We start from the raw sequence: 15,045 nt of genomic DNA on the forward strand, positions 1-15,045 counted from the left end.
AAACCTGAGGTGAAGCATCGGAATCTAAAACGGGACTCACTGGAGAGGTTCAAATCATAGAATGTTAGAGTGTCAGTCCTCTTGTACTTAAGTCGGCATTTTGCCTTTTGTATTAAATTCGGATGCAATTTTTGTGTATCATCGTCAATAAGAAGGTCCAAGGGATACAGTAAACCTGATTTGAAGCAATGGAATCTAAAAGTGGACTCACTGGAGAGGTTCAAATCATAGAGAGTTATAGTGTCAGTCCTCTTGTACTTAAGTCGGCATTGTGCCTTTTGTAATAAATTCGGATGCAATATCTGTGTTTCATCGTCAATAAGAAGATCCAAGGGATACAGTAAACCTGAAGTGAAACATCGGAATCTAAAACTGGACTCACAAGAGAGGTTCAAATCATAGAGAGTTAGAGTGACAGTCCTCTTGTACTGAAGTCGCCATTATGCCTTTTGTATTAAATTCGGATGCAATTTCTGTGATTCATCGTCAATAACAAGGTCCAAGGGATACAGTAAACCTGAGGTGAAGCATCGGAAACTAAAACGGGACTCACAGGAGCGGTTCAAATCATAGAAAGTTAGAGTGTCAGTCCTCTTTTACTTAAGTCGGCATTTTGCCTTTTGTATTAAATTCGGATGCAGTTTCTGTGTTTCATCGTCAATAACAAGGTCCCAGGGATACAGTAAACCTGAAGTGAAGCATCGGAATCTAAAACTGGACTCACAGGTGACTTTCAAGTCATAGAATGTTAGAGTGTCAGTCCTCTTGTACTTAAGTCGGCATTGTGCCTTTTGTATTAAATTCGGATGCAATATCTGTGTTTCATCGTCAATAAGAAGGTACAAGGTATACAGTAACGTGAAGTGAAGCATCGGAATCTAGATCTTTACTCACAGGAGAGGTTCAATTCATAGAAAGTTAGAGTGTCAGTCCTCTTGTACTTAAGTCGGCATTGTGCGGTTTGTATTAAATTCGGATGCAATTTCTGTGTTTCATCGTCAATAAGAATGTCCAAGGGATACAGTAAACCTGAAGTGAAGCATGGGAATCTAAGACTGGACTCACAGGAGAGGTTCAAATCATAGTGAGTTAGAGTGTCAGTCCTCTTGTACTTAAGTCGGCATTATGCCTTTTGTATTAAATTCGGATGCAATTTCTGTGTTTCATCGTCAATAAGAATGTCCAAGGGATACAGTAAACCTGAAGTGAAGCATCGAAATCTAAAACGGGACTCGCAGGAGAGGTTCAATCCATAGAAAGTTAGAGTGTCAGTCCTCTTGTATATAAGACGTCATTGTGCCTTTTGTATTAAATTCGGATGCAATTTCTGTGTTTCATCGTCAATAAGAAGGTTCAAGGGATACAGTAAACCTGAAGTGAAGCATTGGAATCTAAAACTGGACTCACAGGAGAGGTTCAAATCATAGAGAGTTAGTGTGTCAGTCCTCTTGTACTTGAGTCGGCATTGTGCCTTTTGTATTAAATTCGTATGGAGTTTCTGTGTTTCATCGTCAATAAGAAGGACCAAGGGATACAGTAAAGCTGAAGTAAAGCATCGGAATCTAAAACTGGACTCACAGGAGATGTTCAAATCATAGAAAGTTAGAGTGTCAGTTCTCTTGTACTTAAGTCGGCATTGTGCATTTTGTTTTAAATTCGGATGCAATTTTTGTGTTTCATCGTCAATAAGAAGGTCCAAGGGATACAGTAAACCTGAAGTGAAGCAATGGAATCTAATAGAGGACTCATAGTAGAGGTTCAAATCATAGAGAGTTAGAGTGTCAGTCCTCTTGTACTTAAGTCGGAATTATGCCTTTTGTAATAAATTCGGACGCAATTTCTGTGTTTCATCGTCAATAAGAATGTCCAAGGGATACAGTTAACCTGAAGTGAAGCATCGGAATCTAAAACTGGACTCACAGGAGAGGTTCAAATCATAGAAAGTTAGAGTGTCAGTCCTCTTGTACTTAAGTCGGCATTGTGCCTTTTGTATTAAATTCGGATGCAATTTCTTTGTTTCATCGACAATAAGAAGGTCCAAGGGATACAGTAAACCTAAAGAGAAGCATCGGAATCTTAAACTAGACTCACAGGAGAGGTTCAAATCATAGAGAGTTAGAGTGTCAGTCCTCTTGTAATTAAGTCGGCATTGTGCCTTTTGTATTAAATTCGAATGCAATTTCTGTGCTTCATCGTCAATAAGAAGGTCCAAGGGATACAGTAAACCTGAAGTGACCCATCGAAATCTAAAACTGGACTCACAGGAGAGATTCAAATCATAGAGAGTTAGAGTGTCAGCCCTCTTGTACTTTTGTCGGCATTGTGCCTTTTGTATTAAATTCGGAAGCGATTTCTGTGTTTCATCGTCAATATGAAGGTCCAAGGTATACAGTAAACCTGAAGTGAAGCATCGGAATCTAAAACTGGACTCACAGGAGAGGTTCAAATCATAGAGAGTTAGAGTGTCAGTCCTCTTGTACTTAAGTCGGCATTGTGCCTTTTGTGTTAAATTCGGATGCAATTTCTGTGTCTCATCGTCAATAAGAAGGTCCAAGTGATACAGTAAACCTGAAGTGAAGCTTCGGAATCTAAAACTGGACTCACAGGAGAGGTTCTAATCATAGAGAGTTAGAGTGTCAATCCTCTTGTACTTAAGTCGGCATTGTACCTTTTGTATTAAAATCGGATGCAATTTCTGTGTTTCATCGTCAATAAGAAGGTCCAAGGGATACAGTAAACCTGAAGTGAAGCATCGGAATCTCATAATGGACTCACAGGAGAGGTTAAAATCATTGAAAGTTAGAGTGTCAGTCCTTTTGTACTTAAGTCGGCATTGTGCTTTTGTATTAAATTCGGATGCTATTTCTGTGTTTCATCGTCAATAACAAGGTCACGCGGATACAGTAAACCTGAAGTGAAGCAACGGAATCTAAAACTGGACTCACAGGAGGGGTTCAAATCATAGAAAGTTAGAGTATCAGTCCTCTTGTACTTAAGTCGGCATTGTGCCTTTTGTATTTAATTCGGATGCAATTTCTGTGTTTCATCGTCAATAAGAAGGTCCAAGGGATACAGTAAACTTGAAGGGAAGCATCGGAATCTGAAACTGGACTCACAGGAGAGATTCAAATCATAGAAAGTTAGAGTGTCAGTCCTCTTGTACTTCAGTCGGCATTGTGCCTTTTGTATTAAATTCGGATGCAATTTCTGTGTTTCATCGTCAATAAGAAGGTTCAAGGGCTACAGTAAACCTGAAGTGAAGCATCGGAATCTAAAACTGGCCTCACAGATGAGGTTCAAATCATAGAGAGTTAGAGTGTCAGCCCTCTTGTACTTAAGTCGGCAGTGTGCCTTTTGTATTAAATTCGGATGCAATTTCTGTGTTACATCGCCAATAAGAAGGTCCAAGTGATACAGTAACCCTGAAGTGAAGCATCGGAATCTAAAACTTGACTCACAGGAGAGGTTCAAATCATAGAGAATTAGAGTGTCAGTCCTCTTGTACTTAAGTCGGCAATGTGCTTTTTGTACTAAATTCGGTTGCAACATCTGTGTTTCATCGTCAATAAGAAGGTCCAAGGGATACAGTAAACCTGAGGTAAAGCATCGGAATCTAAAACGGGACTCACAGGAGCGGTTCAAATCATAGAAAGTTAGAGTGTCAGTCCTCTTTTACTTAAGTCGGCATTTTGCCTTTTGTATTAAATTCGGATGCAATTTCTGTGTTTCATCGTCAATAGGAAGGTCCAAGGTATACAGTAACGTGAAGTACAGCATCGGAATCTAAAACTTTACTCACAGGAGAGGTTCAAATCATACAAAGTTAGAGTGTCAGTCCTCTTGTATTTAAGTCGGCATTGTGCGGTTTGTATTAAATTCGGATGCAATTTCTGTGTTTCATCGTCAATAAGAAGGTACAAGGGATACAGTAAACCTGAAGTGAAGCATCGGAATCTAAAACTGGACTCACAGGAGAGGTTCAAGTCATAAAGAGTTAGAGTGTCAGTCCTCTTGTACTTAAGTCGGCATTGTGCCTTTCGTATTAAATTCGGATGCAATTTCTTTGTTTCATCGTCAATAAGAATGTCCAAGGGATACAGTAAACCTGAAGTGAAGCATCGAAATCTAAAACTGCACACACAGGGAGATTCAAATCATAGAGAGTTAGAGTGTCAGTCCTCTTGTACTTAAGTCGGCATTGTGCCTTTTGTATTAAATTCGGATGCAATTTCTGTGTTTCATCGTCAATAAGGAGGTCCAAGGGTTACAGTAAACCTGAAGTGAAGCATCGGAATCTAAAACTGGACTCACAGGAGAGGTTCAAATCATAGAGAGTTAGAGTGTCAGTCCTCTTGTACTTAAGTCGGCATTGTGCCTTTTGAATTAAATTCGGATGCAATTTCTGTGTTTCATCGTCAATAAGAAGGTCCAAGTGATACAGTAAGCCTGAGGTGAAGCATCGGAATCTAAAACTGGACTCACAGGAGAGGTTCAAATCATAGAGAATTAGCGTATCAGTCCTCTTGTACTTAAGTCGGCATTCTGCTTTTTGTACTAAATTCGGATGCAATTTCTGTGTTTCATCGTCAATAAGAAGGTCCAAGGGATACAGTAACCCTGAAGTGAAACATCGGAATCTAAAACTGGACTGACAGGAGAGGTTCAAATCACAGAGAGTTAGAGTGTCAGTCCTCTTGTACTTAAGTCGGCATTATGCCTTTTGTATTAAATTCGGATGCAATTTCTGTGTTTCATCGTCAATAACAAGGTCCAAGGGATACCGTATACCTGAGGTGAAGCATCGGAATCTAAAACGGGACTCACAGGAGAGGTTCAAATCATAGAAAGTTAGAGTGTCAGTCCTCTTTTACTTAAGTCGGCATTTTGCCTTTTGTACTAAATTCGGATGCAATATCTATGTTTCATCGTCAATAACAAGGTCCCAGGGATACAGTAAACCTGAAGTGAAGCATCGAAATTTAAAACTGGACTCACAGGAGAAGTTCAAATCATAGAAAGTTAGAGTGCCAGTCCTCTTGTACTGAAGTCGGCATTGTGCCTTTCGTATTAAAATCGGATGCAATTTCTGTGTTTCATCGTCAATAAGAAGGTCCAAGGGATACAGTAAACCTGAAGTGAAGCATCGGAATCTATAACTGGCCTCACAGGAGGGGTTCAAATCATAGAAAGTTAGAGTATCAGTCCTCTTGTACTTAAGTCGGCATTGTGCCTTTTGTATTTAATTCGGATGCAATTTCTGTGTTTCATCGTCAATAAGAAGGTCCAAGGGATACAGTAAACTTGAAGGGAAGCATCGGAATCTGAAACTGGACTCACAGGAGAGATTCAAATCATACAAAGTTAGAGTGTCAGTCCTCTTGTACTTCAGTCGGCATTGTGCCTTTTGTATTAAATTCGGATGCAATTTCTGTGTTTCATCGTCAATAAGAAGGTTCAAGGGCTACAGTAAACCTGAAGTGAAGCATCGGAATCTAAAACTGGCCTCACAGATGAGGTTCAAATCATAGAGAGTTAGAGTGTCAGCCCTCTTGTACTTAAGTCGGCAGTGTGCCTTTTGTATTAAATTCGGATGCAATTTCTGTGTTACATCGCCAATAAGAAGGTCCAAGTGATACAGTAACCCTGAAGTGAAGCATCGGAATCTAAAACTGGACTGACAGGAGAGGTTCAAATCACAGAGAGTTAGAGTGTCAGTCCTCTTGTACTTAAGTCGGCATTATGCCTTTTGTATTAAATTCGGATGCAATTTCTGTGTTTCATCGTCAATAACAAGGTCCAAGGGATACAGTATACCTGAGGTGAAGCATCGGAATCTAAAACGGGACTCACAGGAGAATTTCAAATCATAGAAAGTTAGAGTGTCAGTCCTCTTTTACTTAAGTCGGCATTTTGCCTTTTGTACTAAATTCGGATGCAATATCTATGTTTCATCGTCAATAACAAGGTCCCAGGGATACAGTAAACCTGAAGTGAAGCATCGGAATCTAAAACTGGACACACAGGAGAGGTTCAAATCATAGAAAGTTAGAGTGTCAGTCCTCTTGTACTTAAGTCAGCATTGTGCCTTTTGTATTAAATTCGGATGCAATTTCTGTGTTTTATCGTCAATAGCAAGACCCAAGGTATACAGTAAACCTGAAGTGAAGCATCGGAATCTGTAACTGGACTCACAGGAAAGGTTCAAATCATAGAAAGTTAGAGTGAGAGACCTCTTGTACTTAAGTCGGCATTGTGCCTTTCGTATTAAAATCGGATGCAGTATCTGTGTTTCATCGTCAATAAGAAGGTCCAAGGGATACAGTACACCTGAAGTGAAGCATCGGAATCTATAACTGGACTCACAGGAGGGGTTCAAATCATAGAAAGTTAGAGTATCAGTCCTCTTGTACTTAAGTCGGCATTGTGCCTTTTGTATTTAAGTCGGATGCAATTTCTGTGTTTCATCGTCAATAAGAAGGTCCAAGGGATACAGTAAACTTGAAGGGAAGCATCGGAATCTAAACTTGGACTCACAGGAGAGATTCAAATCATAGAAAGTTAGAGTGTCAGTCCTCATGTACTTCAGTCGGCATTGTGCCTTTTGTATTAAATTCGGATGCAATTCTGTGTTTCATCGTCAATAAGAAGGTTCAAGGGCTACAGTAAACCTGAAGTGAAGCATCAGAAACTAAAACTGGCCTCACAGGTAAGGTTCAAATCATAGAGAGTTAGAGTGTCAGCCCTCTTGTACTTAAGTCGGCATTGTGCCTTTTGTATTAAATTCGGATGCAATTTCTGTGTTACATCGCCAATAAGAAGGTCCAAGTGATACAGTAACCCTGAAGTGAAGCATCGGAATCTAAAACTTGACTCACAGGAGAGGTTCAAATCATAGAGAATTAGAGTGTCAGTCCTCTTGTACTTAAGTCGGCATTGTGCTTTTGTACTAAATTCGGATGCAACATCTGTGTTTCATCGTCAATAAGAAGGTCCAAGGGATACAGTAAACCTGAGGTGAAGCATCGGAATCTAAAACGGGACTCACAGGAGCGGTTCAAATCATAGAAAGTTAGAGTGTCAGTCCTCTTTTACTTAAGTCGGCATTTTGCCTTTTGTATTAAATTCGGATGCAATTTCTGTGTTTCATCGTCAATAACAAGGACCCAGGGATACAGTAAACCTGAAGTGAAGCATCGGAATCTAAAACTGGACTCACAGGAGAGGTTCAAATCATAGAAAGTTAGAGTGTCAGTCCTCTTGTACTTAAGTCGGCATTGTGCCTTTTGTATTAAATTCGGATGCAATTTCTGTGTTTCATCGTCAATAGGAAGGTCCAAGGTATACAGTAACGTGAAGTACAGCATCGGAATCTAAAACTTTACTCACAGGAGAGGTTCAAATCATACAAAGTTAGAGTGTCAGTCCTCTTGTATTTAAGTCGGCATTGTGCGGTTTTCTATTAAATTCGGATGCAATTTCTGTGTTTCATCGTCAATAAGAAGGTACAAGGGATACAGTAAACCTGAAGTGAAGCATCGGAATCTAAAACTGGACTCACAGGAGAGGTTCAAATCATAGAGAGTTAGAGTGTCAGTCCTCTTGTACTTAAGTCGGCATTGTACCTTTCGTATTAAATTCGGATGCAATTTCTTTGTTTCATCGTCAATAAGAATGTCCAAGGGATACAGTAAACCTGAAGTGAAGCATCGATATCTAAAACTGCACACACAGGGAGATTCAAATCATAGAGAGTTCGAGTGCCAGTCCTCTTGTACTTAAGTCGGCATTGTGCCTTTTGTATTAAATTCGGATGCGATTTCTGTGTTTCATCGTCAATATGAGGGTTCAAGGTATACAGTAAACCTGAAGTGAAGCATCGGAATCTAAAACTGGACTCACAGGAGAGGTTCAAATCATAGAGAGTTAGAGTGTCAGTACTCTTGTACTTAAGTCGGCATTGTGCCTTTTGTATTAAATTCGGATGCAATTTCTGTGTTTCATCGTCAATAAGAAGGTCCAAGTGATACAGTAAACCTGAAGTGAAGCATCGGAATCTAAAACTGGACTCACAGGAAAGGTTCAAATCATAGAAAGTTAGAGTGTCAGTCCTCTTGTACTTAAGTCGGCATTGTGCCTTTTGTATTAAATTCGGATGCAATTTCTGTGTTTCATCGTCAATAAGGAGGTCCAAGGGATACAGTAACCCTGAAGTGAAACATCGGAATCTAAAACTGGACTGACAGGAGAGGTTCAAATCACAGAGAGTTAGAGTGTCAGTCCTCTTGTACTTAAGTCGGCATTATGCCTTTTGTATTAAATTCGGATGCAATTTCTGTGTTTCATCGTCAATAACAAGGTCCAAGGGATACAGTATAACTGAGGTGAAGCATCGGAATCTAAAACGGGACTCACAGGAGAAGTTCAAATCATAGAAAGTTAGAGTGTCAGTCCTCTTTTACTTAAGTCGGCATTTTGCCTTTTGTACTAAATTCGGATGCAATATCTATGTTTCATCGTCAATAACAAGGTCCCAGGGATACAGTAAACCTGAAGTGAAGCATCGGAATCTAAAACTGGACTGACAGGAGAGGTTCAAATCACAGAGAGTTAGAGTGTCAGTAGTCTTGTACTTAAGTCGGCATTATGCCTTTTGTATTAAATTCGGATGCAATTACTGTGTTTCATCGTCAATAACAAGGTCCAAGGGATACAGTATACCTGAGGTGAAGCATCGGAATCTAAAACGGGACTCACAGGAGAGGTTCAAATCATAGAAAGTTAGAGTGTCAGTCCTCTTTTACTTAAGTCGGCATTTTGCCTTTTGTACTAAATTCGGATGCAATATCTATGTTTCATCGTCATTAACAAGGTCCCAGGGATACAGTAAACCTGAAGTGAAGCAACGGAATCTGAAACTGGACACACAGGAGAGGTTCAAATCATAGAAAGTTAGAGTGTCAGTCCTCTTGTACTTAAGTCAGCATTGTGCCTTTTGTATTAAATTCGAATGCAATTTCTGTGTATCATCGTCAATAAGAAGGTCCAAGGGATACAGTAAACCTGAAGTGAAGCATCGGAATCTGTAACTGGACTCACAGGAAAGGTTCAAATCATAGAAAGTTAGAGTGAGAGACCTCTTGTACTTAAGTCGGCATTGTGCCTTTTGTATTAAATTCGGATGCAATTTCTGTGTTTCTTCGTCAATAAGAAGGTCCAACGGATACAGTAAACCTGAAGTGAAGCATCGGAATCTAAAACTGGGCTAACAGGAGAGGTTCAAATCATAGATAGTTAGTGTGTCTGTCCTCTTGCACTTATGTTGGCATTGTGCCTTTTGTATTGTATTCGGAAGCAATTTCTGTGTTTCATCGTCAATAAGAAGGTCCAAGGGATACAGTAAACCTGAAGTGACGCATCGGAATCCAAAACTGGACTCACAGGAGAGGTTCAAATCATAGAGAGTTAGAGTGTCAGTCCTCTTGTACCTAAGTCAGCATTGTGCCCTTTGTATTAAATTCGGAAGCAATTTCTGTGTTTCATCGTCAATAAGAAGGTCCAAGGGATACAGTAAACCTCAAGTAAAGCATCCGAATCTAAAACTGGACTCACAGGAGAGGTTCAAATCATAGAAAGTTAGAGTGTCAGTCCTCTTGTACTTAAGTCGGCATTGTGCCTTTTGTATTAAATTCGGATGCAATTTCTGTGTTTCATCGTCAATAAGAAGGTCCAAGGGACACAGTAAACCTGAACTGAAGCATCGGAATCTAATACTGGACTCACAGGAGAGGTTCAAATCATAGAAAATTAGAGTGTCAGTCCTCTTGTACTTAAGTCGGCATTGTGCCTTTTGTATTAAATTCGGATGCAATTTCTGTGTTTTATCGTCAATAGCAAGACCCAAGGTATACAGTAACCTGAAGTGAAGCATCGAAATTTAAAACTGGACTCACAGGAGAAGTTCAAATCATAGAAAGTTAGAGTGCCAGTCCTCTTGTACTTAAGTCGGCATTGTGCCTTTCGTATTAAAATCGGATGCAATATCTGTGTTTCATCGTCAATAAGAAGGTCCAAGGGATACAGTAAACCTGAAGTGAAGCATCGGAATCTATAACTGGACACACAGGAGGGGTTCAAATCATAGAAAGTTAGAGTATCAGTCCTCTTGTACTTAAGTCGGCATTGTGCCTTTTGTATTTAATTCGGATGCAATTTCTGTGTTTCATCGTCAATAAGAAGGTCCAAGGGATACAGTAAACGTGAAGGGAAGCATCGGAATCTAAAATTGGACTCACAGGAGAGATTCAAATCATAGAAAGTTAGAGTGTCAGTCCTCTTGTACTTCAGTCGGCATTGTGCCTTTTGTATTAAATTCGGATGCAATTCTGTGTTTCATCGTCAATAAGAAGGTTCAAGGGCTACAGTAAACCTGAAGTGAAGCATCGGAAACTAAAACTGGCCTCACAGGTGAGGTTCAAATCACAGAGAGTTAGAGTGTCAGCCCTCTTGTACTTAAGTCGGCATTGTGCCTTTTGTATTAATTTCGGATGCAATTTCTGTGTTACATCGCCAATAAGAAGGTCCAAGTGATACAGTAACCTTGAAGTGAAGCATCGGAATCTAAAACTTGACTCACAGGAGAGGTTCAAATCATAGAGAATTAGAGTGTCAGTCCTCTTGTACTTAAGTCGGCATTGTGCTTTTTGTACTAAATTCGGATGCAACATCTGTGTTTCATCGTCAATAAGAAGGTCCAAGGGATACAGTAAACCTGAGGTGAAGCATCGGAATCTAAAACGGGACTCACAGGAGCGGTTCAAATCATAGAAAGTTAGAGTGTCAGTCCTCTTTTACTTAAGTCGGCATTTTGCCTTTTGTATTAAATTCGGATGCAATTTCTGTGTTTCATCGTCAATAACAAGGACCCAGGGATACAGTAAACCTGAAGTGAAGCATCGGAATCTAAAACTGGACTCACAGGAGAGGTTCAAATCATAGAAAGTTAGAGTGTCAGTCCTCTTGTACTTAAGTCGGCATTGTGCCTTTTGTATTAAATTCGGATGCAATTTCTGTGTTTCATCGTATATAGGAAGGTCCAAGGTATACAGTAACGTGAAGTACAGCATCGGAATCTAAAACTTTACTCACAGGAGAGGTTCAAATCATACAAAGTTAGAGTGTCAGTCCTCTTGTATTTAAGTCGGCATTGTGCGGTTTGTATTAAATTCGGATGCAATTTCTGTGTTTCATCGTCAATAAGAAGGTACAAGGGATACAGTAAACCTGAAGTGAAGCATCGGAATCTAAAACTGGACTCACAGGAGAGGTTCAAATCATAGAGAGTTAGAGTGTCAGTCCTCTTGTACTTAAGTCGGCATTGTACCTTTCGTATTAAATTCGGATGCAATTTCCTTGTTTCATCGTCAATAAGAATGTCCAAGGGATACAGTAAACCTGAAGTGAAGCATCGATATCTAAAACTGCACACACAGGGAGATTCTAATCATAGAGAGTTAGAGTGTCAGTCCTCTTGTACTTAAGTCGGCATTGTGCCTTTTGTATTAAATTCGGATGCGATTTCTGTGTTTCATCGTCAATTTGAGGGTCCAAGGTATACAGTAAACCTGAAGTGAAGCATCGGAATCTAAAACTGGACTCACAGGAGAGGTTCAAATCATAGAGAGTTAGAGTGTCAGTACTCTTGTACTTAAGCCGGCATTGTGCCTTTTGTATTAAATTCGGATGCAATTACTGTGTTTCATCGTCAATAAGAAGGTCCAAGTGATACAGTAAACCTGAAGTGAAGCATCGGAATCTAAAACTGGACTCACAGGAGAGGTTCAAATCATAGAAAGTTCGAGTGTCAGTCCTCTTGTACTTAAGTCGGCATTGTGCCTTTTGTATTAAATTCGGATGCAATTTCTGTGTTTCATCGTCAATAAGGAGGTCCAAGGGATACAGTAACCCTGAAGTGAAACATCGGAATCTAAAACTGGACTGACAGGAGAGGTTCAAATCACAGAGAGTTAGAGTGTCAGTCCTCTTGTACTTAAGTCGGCATTATGCCTTTTGTATTAAATTCGGATGCAATTTCTGTGTTTCATCGTCAATAACAAGGTCCAAGGGATACAGTATACCTGAGGTGAAGCATCGGAATCTAAAACGTGACTCACAGGAGAGGTTCAAAACATAGAAAGTTAGAGTGTCAGTCCTCTTTTACTTAAGTCGGCATTTTGCCTTTTGTACTAAATTCGGATGCAATATCTGTGTTTCATCGTCAATAACAAGGTCCCAGGGATACAGTAAACCTGAAGTGAAGCATCGAAATCTGAAACTGGACACACTGGAGTGGTTCAAATCATAGAAAGTTAGAGTGTCAGTCCTCTTGTACTTAAGTCAGCATTGTGCCCTTTGTATTAAATTCGAATGCAATTTCTGTGTATCATCGTCAATAAGAAGGTCCAAGGGATACAGTAAACCTGAAGTGAAGCATCGGAATCTGTAACTGGACTCACAGGAGAGGTTCAAATCATAGAAAGTTAGAGTGAGAGACCTCTTGTACTTAAGTCGGCATTGTGCCTTTTGTATTAAATTCGGATGCAATTTCTGTGTTTCTTCGTCAATAAGAAGTTCCAACGGATACAGTAAACCTGAAGTGAAGCATCGGAATCTAAAACTGGACTCACAGGAGAGATTCAAATCATAGAAAGTTAGAGTGTCAGTCCTCTAGTACTTAAGTCGGCATTGTGCCTTTTGTATAAAATTCGGATGCAATATCTGTGTTTCATCGTCAATAAGAAGGTCCAAGGGATACAGTAAACCTGAAGTGAAGCATCGGAATCTAAAACTGGGCTAACAGGAGAGGTTCAAATCATAGAAAGTTAGTGTGTCTGTCCTCTTGCACTTAAGTTGGCATTATGCCTTTTGTATTGTATTCGGAAGCAATTTCTGTGTTTCATCGTCAATAAGAATGTCCAAGGGATACAGTAAACCTGAAGTGACGCATCGGAATCTAAAACTGGACTCACAGGTGAGGTTCAAATCATAGAGAGTTAGAGTGTCAGTCCTCATGTACCTAAGTCGGCATTGTGCCCTTTGTATTAAATTCGGAAGCAATTTCTGTGTTTCATCGTCAATAAGAAGGTCCAAGGGATACAGTAAACCTCAAGTAAAGCATCCGAATCTAAAACTGGACTCACAGGAGAGGTTCAAATCATAGAAAGTTAGAGTGTCAGTCCTCTTGTACTTAAGTCGGCATTGTGCCTTTTGTATTAAATTCGGATGCAATTTCTGTGTTTCATCGTCAATAAGAAGGTCCAAGGGACACAGTAAACCTGAACTGAAGCATCGGAATCTAATACTGGGCTCACAGGAGAGGTTCAAATCATAGAGAGTTAGAGTGTCAGTCCTCTTGTACTTAAGTCGGCATTGTGCCTTTTGTATTAAATTCGGATGCAATTTCTGTGTCTCATCGTCAATAAGAAGGTCCAAGTGATACAGTAAACCTGAAGTGAAGCATCGGAATCTAAAACTGGACTCACAGGAGAGGTTCTAATCATAGAGAGTTAGAGTGTCAGTCCTCTTGTACTTAAGTCGGCATTGTGCCTTTTCTATTAAATTCGGATGCAATTTCTGTGTTTCATCGCCAATAAGAAGGTCCAAGGGATACAGTAAACCTGAAGTGAAGCATCGAAATCTAATACTGGACTCACAGGTGAGGTTCAAATCATTGAAAGTTAGAGTGTCAGTCCTTTTGTACTTAAGTCGGCATTGTGCTTTTGTATTAAATTCGGATGCTATTTCTGTGTTTCATCGTCAATAACAAGGTCACGCGGATACAGTAAACCTGAAGTGAAGCAACGGAATCTAAAACTGGACTCACAGGAGAGGTTCAAATCATAGAAAATTAGAGTGTCAGTCCTCTTGTACTTAAGTCGGCATTGTGACTTTTGTATTAAATTCGGATGCAATTTCTGTGTTTTATCGTCAATAGGAAGACCCAAGGTATACAGTAACCTGAAGTGAAGCATCGAAATTTAAAACTGGACTCACAGGAGAAGTTCAAATCATAGAAAGTTAGAGTGCCAGTCCTCTTGTACTTAAGTCGGCATTGTGCCTTTCGTATTAAAATCGGATGCAATTTCTGTGTTTCATCGTCAATAAGAAGGTCCAAGGGATACAGTAAACCTGAAGTGAAGCATCGGAATCTATAACTGGACTCACAGGAGGGGTTCAAATCATAGAAAGTTAGAGGATCAGTCCTCTTGTACTTAAGTCGGCATTGTGCCTTTTGTATTTAATTCGGATGCAATTTCTGTGTTTCATCGTCAATAAGAAGGTCCATGGGATACAGTAAACTTGAAGGGAAGCATCGGAATCGAAAACTTGACTCACAGGAGAGTTTCAAATCACAGAAAGCTAGAGCGTCAGTCCTCTTGTACTTCAGTCGGCATTGTGCCTTTTGTATTAAATTCGGATGCAATTTCTGTGTTTCATCGTCAATAAGAAGGTTCAAGGGCTACAGTAAACCTGAAGTGAAGCATCGGAATCTAAAACTGGCCTCACAGGTGAGGTTCAAATCATAGAGAGTTAGAGTGTCAGCCCTCTTGTACTTAAGTCGGCATTGTGCCTTTTGTATTAAATTCGGATGCAATTTCTGTGTTACATCGCCAATAAGAAGGTGCAAGTGATACAGTAACCCTGATGTGAAGCATCGGAATCTAAAACTTGACTCACAGGAGAGGTTCAAATCATAGAGAATTAGAGTGTCAGTCCTCTTGTATTTCAGTCGCCCTTGTGCTTTTTGTACTAAATTCGGATGCAACATCTGTGTTTCATCGTCAATAAGAAGGTCCAAGGGATACAGTAAACCTGAGGTGAAGCATCGGAATCTAAAACGGGACTCACAGGAGCGGTTCAAATCATAGAAAGTTAGAGTGTCAGTCCTCTTTTACTTAAGTCGGCATTTTGCCTTTTGTATTAAATTCGGATGCAATATCTGTGTTTCATCGTCAATAACAAGGACCCAGGGATACAGTAAACCTGAAG

This window comes from Schistocerca americana, chromosome X (assembly GCF_021461395.2).
Source record: "Schistocerca americana isolate TAMUIC-IGC-003095 chromosome X, iqSchAmer2.1, whole genome shotgun sequence".
NCBI classification, from domain to species: Eukaryota; Metazoa; Arthropoda; class Insecta; order Orthoptera; family Acrididae; genus Schistocerca; species Schistocerca americana.